This window comes from Canis lupus, chromosome 1 (genome assembly GCF_048164855.1).
Source record: "Canis lupus baileyi chromosome 1, mCanLup2.hap1, whole genome shotgun sequence".
Lineage (NCBI taxonomy): Eukaryota > Metazoa > Chordata > Mammalia > Carnivora > Canidae > Canis > Canis lupus.
This window is the reverse complement of record NC_132838.1, coordinates 33,422,748-33,440,120: the sequence shown is the minus strand read 5'-3', so window position 1 is coordinate 33,440,120 and position 17,373 is coordinate 33,422,748. Positions and strand designations below refer to the sequence as shown.

General features: G+C 33.9%; 1 long non-coding RNA gene across 1 annotated transcript in view; it reads right to left on the bottom strand.

Annotated features, from left to right (window-relative positions):
- Positions 1-13,802, bottom strand: part of LOC140633351 (uncharacterized) — a 43,184-nt gene extending 29,382 nt beyond the window's left edge. The window contains exon 1 of the long non-coding RNA XR_012030967.1: positions 13,545-13,802. This is a non-coding gene — a long non-coding RNA (uncharacterized lncRNA). The remainder of the gene's footprint in view (positions 1-13,544) is intronic.
- Between the last annotated feature and the right edge of the window lie 3,571 nt (positions 13,803-17,373).

The window sequence follows — 17,373 nt, the reverse complement described above, 5'->3', positions numbered from 1 at the left end:
CAGTAGGTTGACTTTTCATTTTGTTTATAATATCCTTTGCTGTGCAGAAACTTCTGAGTTTGATGTAGTCCCTCTTTACTTTTGTTGCCTTTGCTTTTGGAGCAAGATCCCACTCTTTTGATTTTACCTTGTCAGTAACAGGATCAAAAAAATAAAATAGAATAAAGAAAACATATTCATGATTTCTTTTACCTCTAAAACTATCTTAGAGATGTAACAAGAGCTCCTAGAAAATAAAAAAAAGTTTTAATATTTCATTTTATAAAAATAAAGATGGTAGAAATAGATTTGTTTTGTATGCTTCATATTTCTAAATTAGCTCAGCACCATGTTAATATTTGTATGGGAAGAGTTGTCAACTCAAAGAGATGCTCAATTTCGGTCTTCCCAAGATTAAGTTTGTACAGGAAAAATAGTGCTAATACCAATATTTCAGAGATTGTATGTTTTATGAGAAGGACCTCACTGTCCATAATACCCTCAACCTTAGTGTAAAGCTTTACCAAGTCTTTATATAAAAGTTATGTATTATACTTCAACAGGAAATTATATGTTCCTTCATTCTGATATCACCAGTAACTGTAATAAATTAACTATAGCACTGCAATTTCAATATCAAACAGATTTTTACCTCTCTCTGACGCTTGCCAGAAGGCTCTGCTGTAAAATACAGGCTAGAAGTAAGGAGATCCATGAGTAGAATTCAGATTGTGACAAAAGACATCGATCTACCACAAATGTATGAAACAACTTGCTGAGGGGGGCTAGGGGAAAATTCAGTTGACCTAAGTAATTTTGGAAATGATGGGTTAACATAAGATTAAAGATAAAGAGAACTATGAATAAGAACCAGTAATAAAGTTGTGTCTTATAAGGGTATGGGTTGGCAATTTTGAAACCATTGTTTGTTAACTGGAGTTGAACAATACATAAACAGATGGCGGAAGACTGAAACCAGGTTTTTCATTTGGTGTGGAAGATTACCAAGGAAGCAAAGCAGAAGGCTAAAATGATCCCTGTAGTTTAATGGAGAAGAGTGCAGAAATTGGTGGGAGTCTAGTTTATTTTAATATAAATATAGATGAATGAATACAGAAATTTTTAGCTTATGTGTATATACATGGGTAAATATATACATGTATATTTCCTTACTCTGTCAACTGAACAGGCAGAGAGGCAACAAGACCCAGTAGCCATGAGCATACCTAGTAACTTGATATTGATTATTAATACCATTCTCCAGTTGAAGGAACCAAGGATTCTTGGACAGATGGCTGACTGCAGGTCTGGAGCAGGACATGTACAAGATGGCCAGGTGTAGTGTCTAAAAGTAAGAAAATTAGGGGCTCCTGGCTGGCTCAGTGAGAAGACTATGTAACTCTTGAACTCAGGGTCATAAATTTGAGGCCCACCTTGGATGTAGAGATTATTTAAAAAAAAAAGGAAACTTAAAAAAAAAGTAAGGAAGTTTAAATACACATATGCATGTGCAAGCCTGTACACACACACACACACACACACACACATACACACACACACACACACCAAGAGGCTAAATCAAAGGGACAAGGAATCAACCAGAAGAGCCCCCAGTGGCCAAAGGTGGAATTATTTGGGCAATAAAAAAATGCTGATAAAATAAATAGAATATCAAAATAAATAGAGAAACATACCGTGTTTTTGGATCAGGAGCTCAGCATAATAAACATGCCAATTCCTCCCAATTGATGCACAGATTTAATACCATACCCAGGAAAATTCCAACATTTTTGTAGTTATAGAGAAGATAATTCAAAACAAAAGTTTTGAAAGATTTTTATTTATTTATGAGAGACACAGAGAGAGAGGGAGGCAGAGGCACAGGCAGAGGGAGAAGCAGGCCCCATGCAGGGAGCCGGACATGGGACTGGATCCAGAGTCTCCAGGATCTCACCCTGGGCTGAAGGCAACACCAAACCGCTGAGCCACCCAGGCTGCCCGATAATTCAAAATTTTTAATTGAAAACTAAAGGAATTCAATTTTTAAGCAATTTTGGAAAAAAAATAAAATGAGAGAAATAAATCTTCCAAGTTTCAACTTTTATTATTCAGTTGCAGTAGGCAGAACTATATGGTACTGGTTCAATGGTAGACACAGATCAGTGGAACATGAGAGAACCCTGAAATAGATTGAAATAAATATGTCTGGCTGATTTTTTCATGAAGGTAATAAAGAAATCCAATGGAAGAATAGGTTTTTCAATAGTGTTGGAAAAATTGGACATTTGTAGGAAAAATAAAATAAATCTCAACCTTATACAAAAATTAACTCAAAATAGATCACACTTAAATGTAAAATGTAAAAATAGAGAACTTTTAGAAAAAAAACTATAGGGGAAAATAATCATGATCTATATCTAGACGAAAATATAAATTGATACCAAAATTGTAACCCATATAAGGAAAAAATGATAAGTTGGATATAATTAAAATTAAATACTTTTTTAAAAAAGATTTATTTATTTATTCATGAGAGACACAGGCAGAGGGAGAAGCGGGCTCCATGCAGGGAGCCGGTCGTGGGACTCGATCCCGAGACTCCAGAATCGAGCCCTGGGCCAAAGACAGGCGCTAAACCCCTGAGCCACCCAGGGATCCTGAAAATTAAATACTTTTAACTGATAAAGATGCTGTTTAGAGGTGAAAAGACAAGTTATGGCCTTAGAGAAAATATTTCCAAGCCATATCTCTGACTCCAGACTACTATCAAGGTATTTAAAGAAAGAACTCCAAAAACTTGACAATAAAAAACAGACAACCAGTTATAGACTAGGCAAAATAAATGACAGAGCCTTTTACTACAGAGGATATATAGATGACAAAGAGCACATAAAAAGATATTCAACATGATCATTCATTAGGCAAATGCATATTTAATTATGCATGAATATGTGTCTACTAGAATTCCTCAAGTAAAATATGACAACACCAAATGCTTGTGAGGATATGGAGAAACTCTTCCACTCATATATTGCCAGTGGAAATATAAAATGGTCTGCTACTCTGAAAACAGTTTGTCAATGTCTTAATAAACCACATATGAAATCACTATGTAACCGGCAATTGCATTGCTGGTCTTTCATCCAGAGAAATGAAAAGTTGTGTTCACACAAAAACCTGTGAAGATTCAGGTGATAGAAAAGTTCTGTGTCTTGCCTTTATCTATGTCAGTATTATCATCTATGGGTTTTCAAAATGCTACCATGGAGGGAATCTGGGAAAAGGATCCATGGGATTTCTCTGTATTGTTTCTTTCAATTGCATGTGGATCTACTGTTATGTATGGGAAAATAATGGGAAAATAAGTGGAAGAAGAGAAAATATAACAGTAGCAATCATGTTATTTCTTACAGCAACACTCAATAAATTCTGTAAAAGTAATTAAAACTTTATTAAGAAAACCATTAAAACAATGAAACTGTTTTGCTAATATTAAAAGGGTCTTTTAAAAATTATATCTCTTGACATAGCTAAAACATTAATTAGCATTAATATTTGCCATTCTAATCCTCTTCAGATTCAGTTTTTTGTTTAATTAAACAAAAATAAATCATATATTTATTAGATAGAATTATAGTATAACTGATACTATTATAAAATCTGTATGCGGGACGCCTGGATGGCTCAGTGGTGGAGTGTCAGCCTTTGGCTCTGGGCGTGATCCTGGAGTCCAGGGATTGAATCCCACATCGGGGTCCCTGTGTAGAGCCTGCTTCTCCCTCTGCCTGTGTCTCTGCTCTTTCTCTGTGTGTCTCTCAAGAATAAGCAATAAAATCTTAAAAAAAAAATCTGTATGTATACATAAAGTAAATTTTAGAATGATGTTAATAAAATATAGAACCAGGTTATTTCTAGATGCTTTAATTTTGAATTTTATGTATTTATTTATTCATCTGTTTTCCCTGTTATAGTTTTTTGTAAGTTTGAATTGAAATTTAAATAATAAAATATTTTCTTTAAAACTATGTTTAAAATAGGCAATTTGGGATGCCTGGGTGGCTCAGTGGTTGAGATCTGCCTTCAGCTCAGGACATGATCCCAGAGTTCTGGGATCAAGTCCCAGATCAGGCTCTCTGCATGGAGCCTGCTTCTCCTGCCTCTGCCTTTCTCCGCCTCTCTCTGTGTCTCTCATGAATAAATAAATAAAAATTTAAAAAAATTCCTAGTTCCAAGTTAAAAATTTGGGATGCCTGGGTGGCTCATAGGTTGAGCATCTGCTTTCGGCTCAGGGAATGATTCTGGGACCTGGGATGGAATCCCACTTGGGTTCCTGCATCGAGCCTACTTCTCCCTCTGCCTATGTCTTTGCCTCTCTCTCATTCTGTGTGTGTGTGTCTGTCATGAATAAATAAATAAAATCTTTAAATAAATAAAATAGGCAATTCTGGGACGCCTGGGTGGCTCAATGGTGAGTGTCTGCCTTTGGTTCAGGGCATGGATGTTCTTAAATTTTTCATTGACTTTCAATGAGCTCCACTGAAATATACATACCCCTATGGGGAGTAAAATGTTAAATAATGAAAAATATAATTTTAAAGTTTTTATTTTAATTCCAGTTAGAAAACATATACTGTTACATTAGTTTCACTTTTATACACAAAGAAGCATCGGAAAGAGAAATTAAGAAAACAATCTCATTTATAGTTGCACCAAAATAATAAGATACCTAGGATAAACCTAACCAAATGTCTAAACCAAAGACATTCCGTGCTCATGGTTTAGAAGAACAAATATTGTTAAAATATCCATACTATCCAAAGCAATCTACATATTTAATTTAATATAATCCCTATAAAAAACCAACAACATTTTTTATGGAACTAGACTAAACATCCTAAAATTTGTATAAAACCAGAAAAGACCCTGAATAGCCAAAGCAATCTGAAAAAGAAAACGAAGCTGGACAATTCCAGACTTTAAGTTATATTACAATGGTGTAGTAATCAAAACAGTATGGTACTGGCACAAAAATAGACACAGAACAGAAAATGATGAAACAGGATAGAAAACCTGGAAATAAACCTACAATTATGTGGTCAATTAACCCTCAACAAAGCAAGAAAGAATATCCAATGGGGGGAAAAATAAATGGTGTTGGGAAAACTGGACAGCAACATGCAGAAGAATGAAACTAGACCACTTTCTTACATCATCCACAAAAATAAATTCAAAATTAATTAAAGACCTAAATGTGAGACTTGTAGCCATAAAAATCCTAGAAGAAAACACGGGTAGTAACTTCTTTGACATAAGCCATAACAACTTTTTTTCTAGATATGTTCTAGATATGTTTTCTTCCCGAGCAAGGGAAATAAAAGCAAAAATCATGAAAATATTTTTCTTAGAAGAAATAAGATCTCCCTTAAAGAATGTTTTAAAATTATATTCTAATTGAGATAATTATCTCTTAATGAGTTGCATTGCATTTTTATCATAAAATGTTTTTTATTTGTCTTTTTTTAATCATTTAAGAGAGTATGTATTTTTCTAAAATAAAATTAATATGTGAGATAAAGGATATTTGATGACGTTTTCCTAGTTATTTTAGGGAAAACTATTGGCTCTATCTAGTCCGTAAGTATCCCACTTATTTTTTATACATTTTTTAAGCCCAAGGTTCTTGCCATTTCCTTAATGCCAAAAGTTCATTTTATATAATAGCTTTTAAATGTTGTTTATGTAACAGCCCTAGTTAGCACAGTTGTTATTGTTTATACTTATTTAACATCTTCCGCAATTCTTTTTTCATGGTCTAATGTTAGGTCTTAGTCTCAAATAATTTAATAAGAGTTGTTACAAAAATCTATTACTTTTTATTTTTTTTATTTTTTTAAGATTTTATTTATTTATTCATGAGACACACAGAGAGGGGCAGAGACATAGGCAGAGGGAGAAGCAGGTTCCATGCAGGGAGCCCGACTCAGGACTTCACCCTGGGTCTCAAAGATCACGCCCTGGGCCAGACAGGCGCCAAACCGCTGAGCCACCCAGGCACCCCAATCTATTACTTTTTAAATAAACTATTGTATCTTCCTAATGTGGGATATATATTTATTTGTTTGTATGTCTGGCAGATTTTAAAGTTTAATTAACATTTCAAATGTCATGCAGATTACAGCAGAGAACAGTGGAGAAAGCAGCAGAAAAAGGGGATTGTATTATCAATTGATATAATAACCCTGGTTCCTTGATTAGCTTGACTCTTGGTGTTTTAATTACCTCATTTCTAACATGGAGGTAATAAACCTTTCTTGCAGATATATGATTTCAGAATCAAAGGAGATGTTTGAAAAAGCACTTTAAATTTTTAATATTAATAGGAATTGTTACGATAATAAATATCTGCTATAGGCAACTGAGATATATTTTATAAATTGAAAACAATATGACTCCACATTTTTTCCTGCTTTGAGGGGGCAATTTTCCTATTTGATACAAAATCAGAAATTTGAATAGATGAATTTGATATTGATATAACTTTACAGGAATAAATAAACTCAGTGTTTTAGAGCCAGAAAATGTAATCTTCAAATACATCATGATTTTTGTCTGGTATTCCCCCCTTTATTTCTTAATTGGCCTAAAGTTTGAACAAATTTTTAAAAACTTGCAGGTGTATCAGGGAAAGATGCCATTTTATCATTTTTGGAATTAAATTGTTATAACAATTAAGAGCAAATGAAGAATGTAGTTAAAATCAAACTTATTCTTAATTACCAAATCTTTTAGAATTTACATAAAATTACACTCATCTAAAGTCATCAGTTTAGTGATCAGTTTTGATATTTTTTTTGTTCAACTTCATCTGGAAGCATGGTAGAGTACAAAATTAGTATGTGTTTAATTTCACAATTGAGTTCAAAAAAGTTAGAAAGTTATTCATAGTGTGAAGGGGATTTTCTGCAAAGAATAATATTACAGTTAAGTTTCCAAATCTCTAATACCTAGAAAGTATATAAATTTTACATACACCTAAGAAGGGCAACTCTACCTAGGAGGTGTCATGGTATCTTCCAGGGTACAGGATATTTGCAGCTCAAGCCATTCCCTTAAGAAGAGGACTTTTCTCAATAAAAGACCTCCTGTTAATGCTTTACAACTTCAGACTCTCACTAAGTGCTGAAATTACACAGGTCCATGTTCTCAAGGAGATCATGGCAAATTGCAAAAGATAAAACTTTTAAAAGATAATCTCAAAACATGAAACAGGCTAAAATGGATAGCCTCAAAGCCCTGTTGGAATACAAAACAAAACAGATTATTAAAGGTTTGTGGTCAATGTTATCTTAACAGTATACAATTTTAAATGCTTAAGAAGTCCAGTCCACTGGATAACTACAATTGTGTGTATGTGTTTATGATACACAGTAAATGTATGCTACTCTGCAAGTAGCATGCTTGCTTGATCACTAATGTTGGCCTGTTTGCTAACCCAGCTGTAAAAGATCTTCAATATCCTTTCCAGAGGCTGCTTTTCTTCCCTTCTCTCCCATGATTGGCTTATGACCTGACAGTACATGCTGACTACACAAATCCCCTCAGAAAAGATGGCGGTGTACTTTTCTACAGTCTTGGAGATGTTGCATAGCTACCAGCCCTGTGTGCATTCTTTGTGCAGAATATGCTTTGGGCTCCAAACTAGATAATGCTATTGTTTCCATGCACTATAGTACCAACTTCATCTTATATGTCAAATTACATTACTTTTTTCCTTGGAGTTTAGATAATTGTCTCTAAAAGTATATGACACCCAAATTGTTTCCCAAGTGACCTGTTTTTACTGCTGGATGAGCTCAGGAGAGGTTATTTTATAGAAAGAACAAGATAATGAAATGAAGTTTATTGTAAAATCATATAAGATGAAAGGAAAAAGGTAGGATGGCTTATTAGCCATCTTCTTACCTGGAGTTCGGGAAGAGTACTTTCATATTAGTTCTGGAAAAGTACTTACATATTAAATGTAACCCTGAATATTTCATGTAACGTTTTGTCAGCAGATAGAGACTAAAATGTAAAAATACGACTAAGATATCCATTCTAAATGAATGCAGAATAAAGAAATAAAATGAGCTATTTGAATATGTCAAGGAAGTTCATGGCGTTTCCATTGTGACATCTCTAGAGGTCTTCATGATAAAACTCATGGTAACTTTAAGAGCACTGATGCATAAAGGAAAAGTAACCTAGAACCAGTCGTAGAAGATAATTTAAGTCATCCCACCACCAACAAAAAACTGAAGCCTAAACTAGTGTTTAAAACGTATACAACCATGAGAGAGACAAGAACTAAGCTCAGGAACACATAGTTAAAAATTGATACTGCAAATTTAGTCAAAATTAGGCAAATAGAAACACATTTCTTCTATTATTCTTTGTGAAATATACTGAAAACAATAATGTAACAGAACCTACATTTTTAAAAAAAATGATAAACATGTACAAGATTTCCTTAAAAAATCAAAACACAAATAACCTTTTTTGGGATATGAAGTTTCAGTGCTGTGAAAATGTTAATGATCTTTAATTTCTTTAATTATTATCAACTGTCTTTAGAAATGATTCTGATAGTTCACCTGGAAAAATAAAGATCTGAGGAAAACCAAAACAAAAAGATATTACTAGTAATAAAATAAAGTATAAAGTTACATTATTATAAAGAGCATGGTATAGGCAGAAAAATAACCAGAAAAGTCAATTAATATTTTTTAAAAAGAAGGGTCTCCAAGTTTATATGGGAATTTAGTGTCTAATAAAGATGAACATTTTTGGATTATTCATTACAGCATTGGTAAAATGGAGTAGCCAGAAAACAATATAGTTTTCCTTATAATAAGTAGTATTTGAAATGGAGCACACATTTTTTGAAGCTTTCTCCATTTCATTCCTTTTTTCCAAACACCCATATTTATGAAATTCAATTTTACTGAAAGATATAGAAAGATCTGAAGATTCTACTCAATATCAATGAACTAAAGAGTATGTGACATTTTTCTCCAATATTCCTATCACTATAGCATATTTAGTGACATTTCATTTTGGTCAGTGTTTCCTAGGAAAACTAAAGACCTAATACAATTATCTGTCTAGTCTGTGTTTTATTCTTGATGACCCACTTACTTATTCTTTTTCATTCGAGTATAGTTGACACACAATGTTGCACTAGTTTCAAGTATACAATATAGTGATTTAACAAGCCTATACATTATGTTGGACTCACCCCAAGTGTATATGCTATCTGTCCCTGGAAACGCTGCTACAGCATCATTGACTATATTCCCTATTCTGTACTTTTTATTCCCATAACTTATTCATTCTGTAATTGGAATCTTGTGTATCCAATTCTCCTTCATCCATTTTGCCCATTCCCCTACCCCTCACCTCTGGCAATCATCAGTTCTCTGAATTCATAAACCTGATTTTGGGTGGTGGTGGTTGTTGTTGTTTGGTTTGGTTACTGTTTGTTTTTAGTTTTTCCACATGTAAGTGAAATCATATGATATTTGTTTTTGTTTGACTTACTTAGCAGGATACCCTCTAGGTCCATCCAAATTGTTGCAAATGGCAAGATGTCACTTTTTTATGGCTGCTTTAATATATATTAACTCCCTAAAAATGAGTACTTATGTATATAAAAGTTTAGAGGTAAAAAATATAAGTGGTCAATAAATTTACAGAAAAAATCCTCCTCAACTTTATTGATATTTAAAGTGGTACAATTCTAAACAGTTAGAGAAGTCTCCTTTGCCCATTAGATTGGTAAATATTAAGTAATACCAACTATTGCTGAGGATTTTTAGTTGACCCTAAATTGCTATAAGCAATTGCTTTTTGAAAGCAATCATTGATTACTATCCACATAAAAAAGAAACACGTGATCTCACCATTAGTGGATAAGATATTTTCCCTTAGAAGCATATTCGACTAGATCTCACCCAGGGCCTGCCTATTTCCTGGTCTGTCAGCAGGCCTAGCTTGGCTTACTCAAATCTCCTCTTTAAATATGGTCATCACCTAGAGCCAGAGTCAAAAGGCAGGTGGGATATGTGCAATCATGCATCTGGCTACTTGTTTGTCCTGGTTGGCAGGGCCAAACTCTCTCATGGAGTGGTATGAAGTCTAGACAGTAATGGGTAGAGAGAGATGACTATTTGGCTTCAGAGTCCAGCTGTGTGTTTCACTATAGCTTCCCAAAGAACCCCTAATGTATGGAATTTGGCACATTTCTCATCATTAATAAATGCTTTCTTTATATTTTCCCTTTCCTCTGTGTTTCTCTTTACCATTTGTTAAAACACATCGAAAGGGCAAATGGTTAATATCCCAAACACTTCCAATTAAATCTCTTTCTATACATTTATCTATAGATACATTTGTATAAATGCCTGAATTTATATATACAGACTCTTGCTTCCAAAATTGTTGAAATAACAAGATAAAAGAAAACAATGCTTATTAGTCAGGGACCAGTTAAATGAATAATGTTATACCCTTAAAAAGGGATACTGTATAATTATTTTAAAAGCATGATGTAAATTTATATCTACTTATATGAAAAATATTCATTAAATAATATTAAAAAGCAGCAAAGTGGAATACAGAAACATAACACAATTCTTTACATAAAACACACACATGCAACACACACACACACACACACACATTCATACCTGCTCACATTCTAATCTTGCATGTTTGCTTCAAGGATCATAATTCCACAGATATCTTTCAAAGACCAGGCAAGTGTTAGTAATATCTGTAGCTAAGTAAAGAGTAAGAAGTAGTGGTAGGATGTAGGATGAATTTCACACTTAAATGAATTCAAATTTAGTTTTAAAATTTTAAACTACCATATTGCCCATACAAAACCAAGAACAATTTTCCTCAAACTCCTAGTGGTGAATCCTGATACAGGATATCTGTACTTCTAGAAGGCTTCCTGAAAAATTCTTAATAGATATCAATATTTTGATGGTGATAGGTGACCTTAATTTTATACTTCATACTTTTCTTTGTGAAGTTTACATTTTTTACTGTCAGGATGTATATCTCTATGCTTAAAAGGCTTACATAAATGCATGATAAACCAAATAAATTTCTTCGTTAATATTTAAAATATATACAACACATTGACTAAGTTTTATTGTAATATTTGTGATGCTATTACATATAAAATCTTCATACTATATGGCTTTATACATATGCTATCTATATGATGTTACTTCACCTGCAATTTTTTCCCCTCTTCACACCTTGATAGCCAGTAAACAATATTCATTCCTCTCAAACTTGCTCAAATGACAAATTTGCTCATTATAAGTAGCTTGTTATTACAACTTTGCCCTCCCCCAAAGTGGTGAATCACTCCTTCCCCTATAAACTTCTGTATGCTACATGCTTTTATAAAATACACATCATATTGAGCTATTATCCATTAGAATGTGTTCTTTTTCTTTTATAGTCTGAGATTTCCTTGAAAGTAGAAACAGTTCTTGATTCTCCTTACTATCACCAGTGGCGTGCAGAATGCCCCAAACAAAATTGGTTCACAATAAAACTATTTAAACTAAGTTGAGAGGAGACAATTCATTTTGTAATCTGTAAGTCATTCCTAGAATCTAGAAGAAAAGTAATAATTTCTCATTAGTGAAGGCTTGCTATGCTATTTCTTAAGCACTGGGTACATTTCATGTTATTTAAGACTCACTATGGATAATTAAGTTAATTTTCCAGAAGAAACTTGAGGTTCTGAGTCATTAATTTTCTGGGCCAAACTCAAAGATCTAGAACCTGTTTATGACATCATGGGTAAGGATTTGACCCTAGAATAAAGAGAATCATAAAATTCCTCTAAGATACACGAAAGCATAAATTGGGAATAATGCTTTAAATTCTACTTTGCCTCAGTTGTAGGACAATGAGGATTTGGCAATAATAAAATTTAGAAAGATAAATTTTAAAATAAGCATAAGATAAATTTAGGTATAAAAGAAAAAAAATAGTAACAAAAATCCAGTGATTACAACTGAATTTGTTTGTAAAGCTATATATAAAATATCTTACCATCATAACATATACTGTAATATATAGTATTAATAATTATTTGAGCATGTATAATAAAAATATAGTTTTTCCAAGAAGATGGTACATAAATATAAGAAAAACAGATAACTGACATTAAAGTTTTTAACTAAAAAAGGGTATAAATCTATAAGGACTATAGATATTGCAAAATATACTTTTCAAGAAGGAGCATTATAGGAGCCTCCAAAATAGGAAACATAACATATATAGCTTATGGATATAATTGCAATAAATTATTTAAGGTATTATAAAAAATAAAATGTCCTAAATCAAGAAGAAATCAGCAAGCAAGTCATAGTATCATAATATGATACTATTTTTTCAGGAAAAAGAGGAAAAAGAATTGAAAATTGGTTTTATTAGGGCACTTTTATTTTACCAATGGAAATATATTTTTCAATAGAATGAGAATTTTCAAATAAAAGAATGCATAAAATAAAACACTGTAGTCATAAAACTATTTAAAAAGTAGAAAAGAAATGTAAGAATTGTTTTTAGTCTCTACCCCAGTACTACTATATTTAAAAATCCTGGCAAATGTAATTCCTTTGGGTCCTCAAAGAGTATGATACGTTATCTACAATAGAAATTTATGTTGGTGAACTTGAATTATAAATTTTTTTCTCTACTTCAATGAGGGTTACAACTTTATCCTCTCCTCTGTCCATACTGATCCCAATTGTGATAGAGGTATAGGCAAAAGCCTTATTAATTGCTAATTGCAAGTATAAAGACATAAAGAAATTTGGAAGATCACTAAGACCTCTGTTTCTCAGGATACTTATATAAAAACCACCCCCTGAGAAAGGCACTACTCTATACTAAATGACCTGCTTGGCGCCTTAAGGCTCTTGGTCTCCGAGCTGTTTAGTGGCCTGTGTCAAAAAAATTACTTGTTTCAGTCCAATTTCTCTCAATTCAATAACCCCTAAGCCTCTCAAAACAAAGCAAAGTTAAAATGATTTTCAATTGCTTTGGACTGGGATGTGTCAGGCAGTCACCAACATTTCATGGACATCAATAGAACAAAGCACTCACCCTGAAACCTTTCTCCTTTTCTCATTAATCAAAATTCCAATGAGCTGATTTCTGTTTTAGTCTAGTCTAGAAGAGATTTATGAGAAATGGGATTTTTCTGACTCATGACTTTAAGCTAAGTATGCCAGATACATATTCCTGGGAAAAACAGCACAGCTAATCATCCCACTTAAGTCTAAAGACTGTATACTTGATTGTGTAGTGTATTCCAAAGGTCCAGCAATCAAGCAGCCTGACCGAACAGAGAACATGGCTTTCTGTTCTGGACTCTAATTTTTAGTGAATGACTTTTCTCAGTGTGGTTTATTTAGTCACATATTCTAATATCAGTTCATTGTGTCAGAAAGGTAAAATCACAAGAATTAACGATAGAGGATTTCACTTACTCAGCCGCCTGTCGTCACCTGTCAACTTTCTACCCATTCATCACCTAGCCTGTCACACTTGACATAAGCTTCTGAAGGGCTGGGCGAAGGGGAGGTAGGAGAGGCTGGATAAATGTCTTCATGATCATCTTTAGCAATGTCAGTAGCTCAGCACTCTCAGTATTTTAGACTTGCCTGTGACAGCTTTTCCACTAGAGCTGAAGCTGCATTCCAAATTGATATTTGTGGCGGCTTGGATTCTGGGCTAGAGCAATGCCTGAGGCAAGCCAAATTCTGCAGTTTGATACCAGTAAACAATATGATCTCTCTTTGTGTTTATGTGGATGAGCTGGGGTGGAATGAGGGAAGGATAACTTCAAATGACAGTTGCCACAGGTGATTAATTTCTTTTGGTCTTTTACAGATTTACGCTGCCTACTCTGATTTAAATTGGTGTTCATAATGATGCTTTCATTTTGCATAAAAGCTGTAGAGATGCTTTCACTCATGAAACAAATACGCAGGCGGGAGGCCATCCACAAAGATGATGCTACTGACTTGCTAAAAAAAATAGTGCTATGAGATATTTCCTCTTTACTTGCCCATGTATCGGCCCATTTGTGCCCGGGACATGTGATCTTGTGCCTAGGAGATGTGATCATGGTCCAGCTGATTGGAGAGAAGCTCAGAAATGGGAACTAGTGATGCTGTGGGGTGAGGGATGGAGAGAGGCAACATAGAGGTATTATTAGGGAAAGAGTGCAGGCACAGCTAGCAGAGAAGAAAACCTGTTCCAGAGAAGGAGACCTGTTGGTTGTTTCTAAGTGTCATCATGGAAAAGTAACTTAATCCCACTGAGGTTCAAGGAACCAAGGGGAAAATGAGCAAAGGATACTGTCTATGAAGGGATATCATGAAAATATTATACTTCATATGAAAACATTTGAAAAGTTACAAAGGATTATTTAAGTCTTAGTTAAATATTTGTTTAAAAGATTTTATTTATTTATTCATGAGAGACACAGAGAGAGAAACAGAGACATAACATGAGGGAAAAGCGGGCTCCTCACAGGAAGCCAGATGGGGGACTCAATCCCCAGACCCTGGATCATACCCTGAGCCAAAGGCAGATGCTCAACCACTGAGCCACCCAATTGTCCCTATTATTAATAATTATTTCATATGAAAGGGAAACCAACTGACTGATAATTGAGCCTTTACACTTGGCCTTGGGAATTAGAAAGAGTACAAAATCTCATGTCTTATAACTTTGCTATGTTTTTTATGGTCTATTATTAGTCATTTTAGGTTTCCATTTTGGGATATATATAAACATGAAAGCAATAGCGTTAGTATATATCAAAATATTTAAGTAATGCATATTTAGAGAAGTTGGCAGCATAGAAATGAGCAATATTAAATAGTAATTTTAGCTACCCATGGGAAAATTGCAATACAGAAATAAAGTAGTGCAATGTTAAATAAAGCCTTTCAGGTATAATGATCATCCAAACCACGATTTATTTATATGAATCATGGATTAACAAGTTGTGTTTTGAACATAAGCAGAAAAACTCACCTTTTTCATTTTATTGCAGAAATATCCTTAGAATTTGTGATTCCAATGGAAAATACCAGAATTTCTCATTTTCTCTTTGCTCAGTCAATAGTCAGGGGCTGTACTATGATTACCTGACATACATTCAAACAAATGTGAGCTCCCACATTGATCTATCACCCTCTGGGGAGTGTAGTTCTCAGAAGCTCTGTTTCTAAATAACAAGGTGAGAGTGAGCCAATACAAACTTCCTTTGAAAGAAAATGTCAGATTTGGAATAGAAAAACAAAAGAAATATCACAGCCTTCTTTAAAAGATACATAGGGCTGCAATTGCTAAAGTATGTCTTATAGACACACACCCTTAGGAAATCTGATGAGCATGCACATCCAAATTATTTATGGCAACTTAACTGCCCAATCAATTCTCAGAGAAAATGAACAAAAGTACTAAAAGCTCTAAACTTTATCTGAGAAATATTTATGATTTGAAAGCCAAAGTTAAGCAATGACTTCTTTGTTCTAACTAAACGGTACCTGTCTGCCCTCAGAAGTAATACATGGCATATATTCAATAGGTGGAAACCTACTGGGTAAAAAGATTTACAGGAAATAAAATGTCAATTGACTATTTTTTTTCTCCAAAACATTATCCTTTTTCTATATTTCATAACCTCTTAGTAAGGCCGATATTTGATATGAATGACTGCCTCCAGAATCTCTGTGGTCCAACTGTCATAATATACAGTAATCAGATTTGGACTTCAAATGACCACCTCTGATCATCACTCCAGCTCTCAAAACTTTTAATGGCTTCCCATTGCCACCACTTACACACACACTCCCAATCTTCACAATGCACTTTTTAAATGGCGGCGACATTTTTATCCTGACCTCCCATTAATGCTCCATATATAGTCTACATTGCAGTCAAACTGAACCATCTATTTTCTTCCTAACACTACTTGTTTTGTGCTCCTCTGCACACTCTGCTTTCTTTACCTCAGATGTCCTCACTCGCATTCCATCTCTGCCTGGTTGAAATTTTAGGTATTCTTCAAGTTCTATGTCAAAAATCACACATTCAGTTTTCTGGCTCAATATCATTTTTAGTATCCCAAAATATCCTTAAAATCCTTAGACTCAAAAACATACGTAACCTTTAACTGACTCTCAATAGTAGAAGCCAAACTGCAACCAGAATCTGGGAAAGGTTTTCATTACTTGTAAGACATATAAGCCTGAATTGCCTTCCATGTTGGTAACTAGTGCTTGGGTTGTTTGCAGTCATTTGAGGAACACCATTCTGCAGAGCCGACTGAAAGCAAATTTGTCCCAACTGCTTTGCCCATCCTCTTAAGACCAAGGCTCTTGACTTAGTGTCTCTCTACCTCATTTATTAATTTTTAATAAGCCAAATCTATTAATTTTAAATGGCTAGATATTCTTGTTACATGTCATTTTTATAAATGGATTGCCATTCCCATAAAATTTGGGTGTCACAAAGTAGAAGAGATAGGTAGTGAAGCAGCTCGTGCAGCTTGTAGGAGAGGTTAAAGGAATCAGAATCTGGAACAAAATACCTGTAATGAACCATGTTGTGTAATCCCTTGGTCAGAGCACCAGACAAAGAGGCAATCAGGAATAAGAAATATATATATACATCCCTCAATCCAGCATAAATGCACTAAATGAGTATTCATGAAAACAATGTAAATTGGACCAGTAACTTTGTATTAACCTGCCTCTATCAGCTGTAGCTCTGAGAATAGAAGCATATCAAACACCCAAGTGTGTTTCTTTTAACTGTGTGATAAAAATAGTTTAGCTTTGTTTTTGAGAATCAAGGACATTGTGTGAAATGGATTGCATGCAACTATTTTTTGCTTACTCTGTAAGTTTGTACTATGCATTATAAGACAAAATGTATTTGTGTGCTTTGATATTGTGAGACCTACTATATTTCTGCTGAAATTATCTGACAACCCCTCCTCAAGTGGGTTGACTAGTGAATAAGGGGCTAAAGATATGCCAAATAATCGAAGTTTCAGTCCAATAATTCTGGTTGGGGATTTTATACTTTTAGGATACATCAAAAAAGGAAATACCTTGCATGGTACTGATGAAAAATATGGAATAATTCATGAAATAATGTTGTAAATACTTTGGACATGTCTAGCCCTGTCTGAGCTGTAGGGAAATAGCTAAGAAGTTAAAAAAAATCATTATGTCTTACTAAGGTGATGGTCTCTCATTCCTCTGGAATAAGATGTTCCAAAATAAATTAAATAAT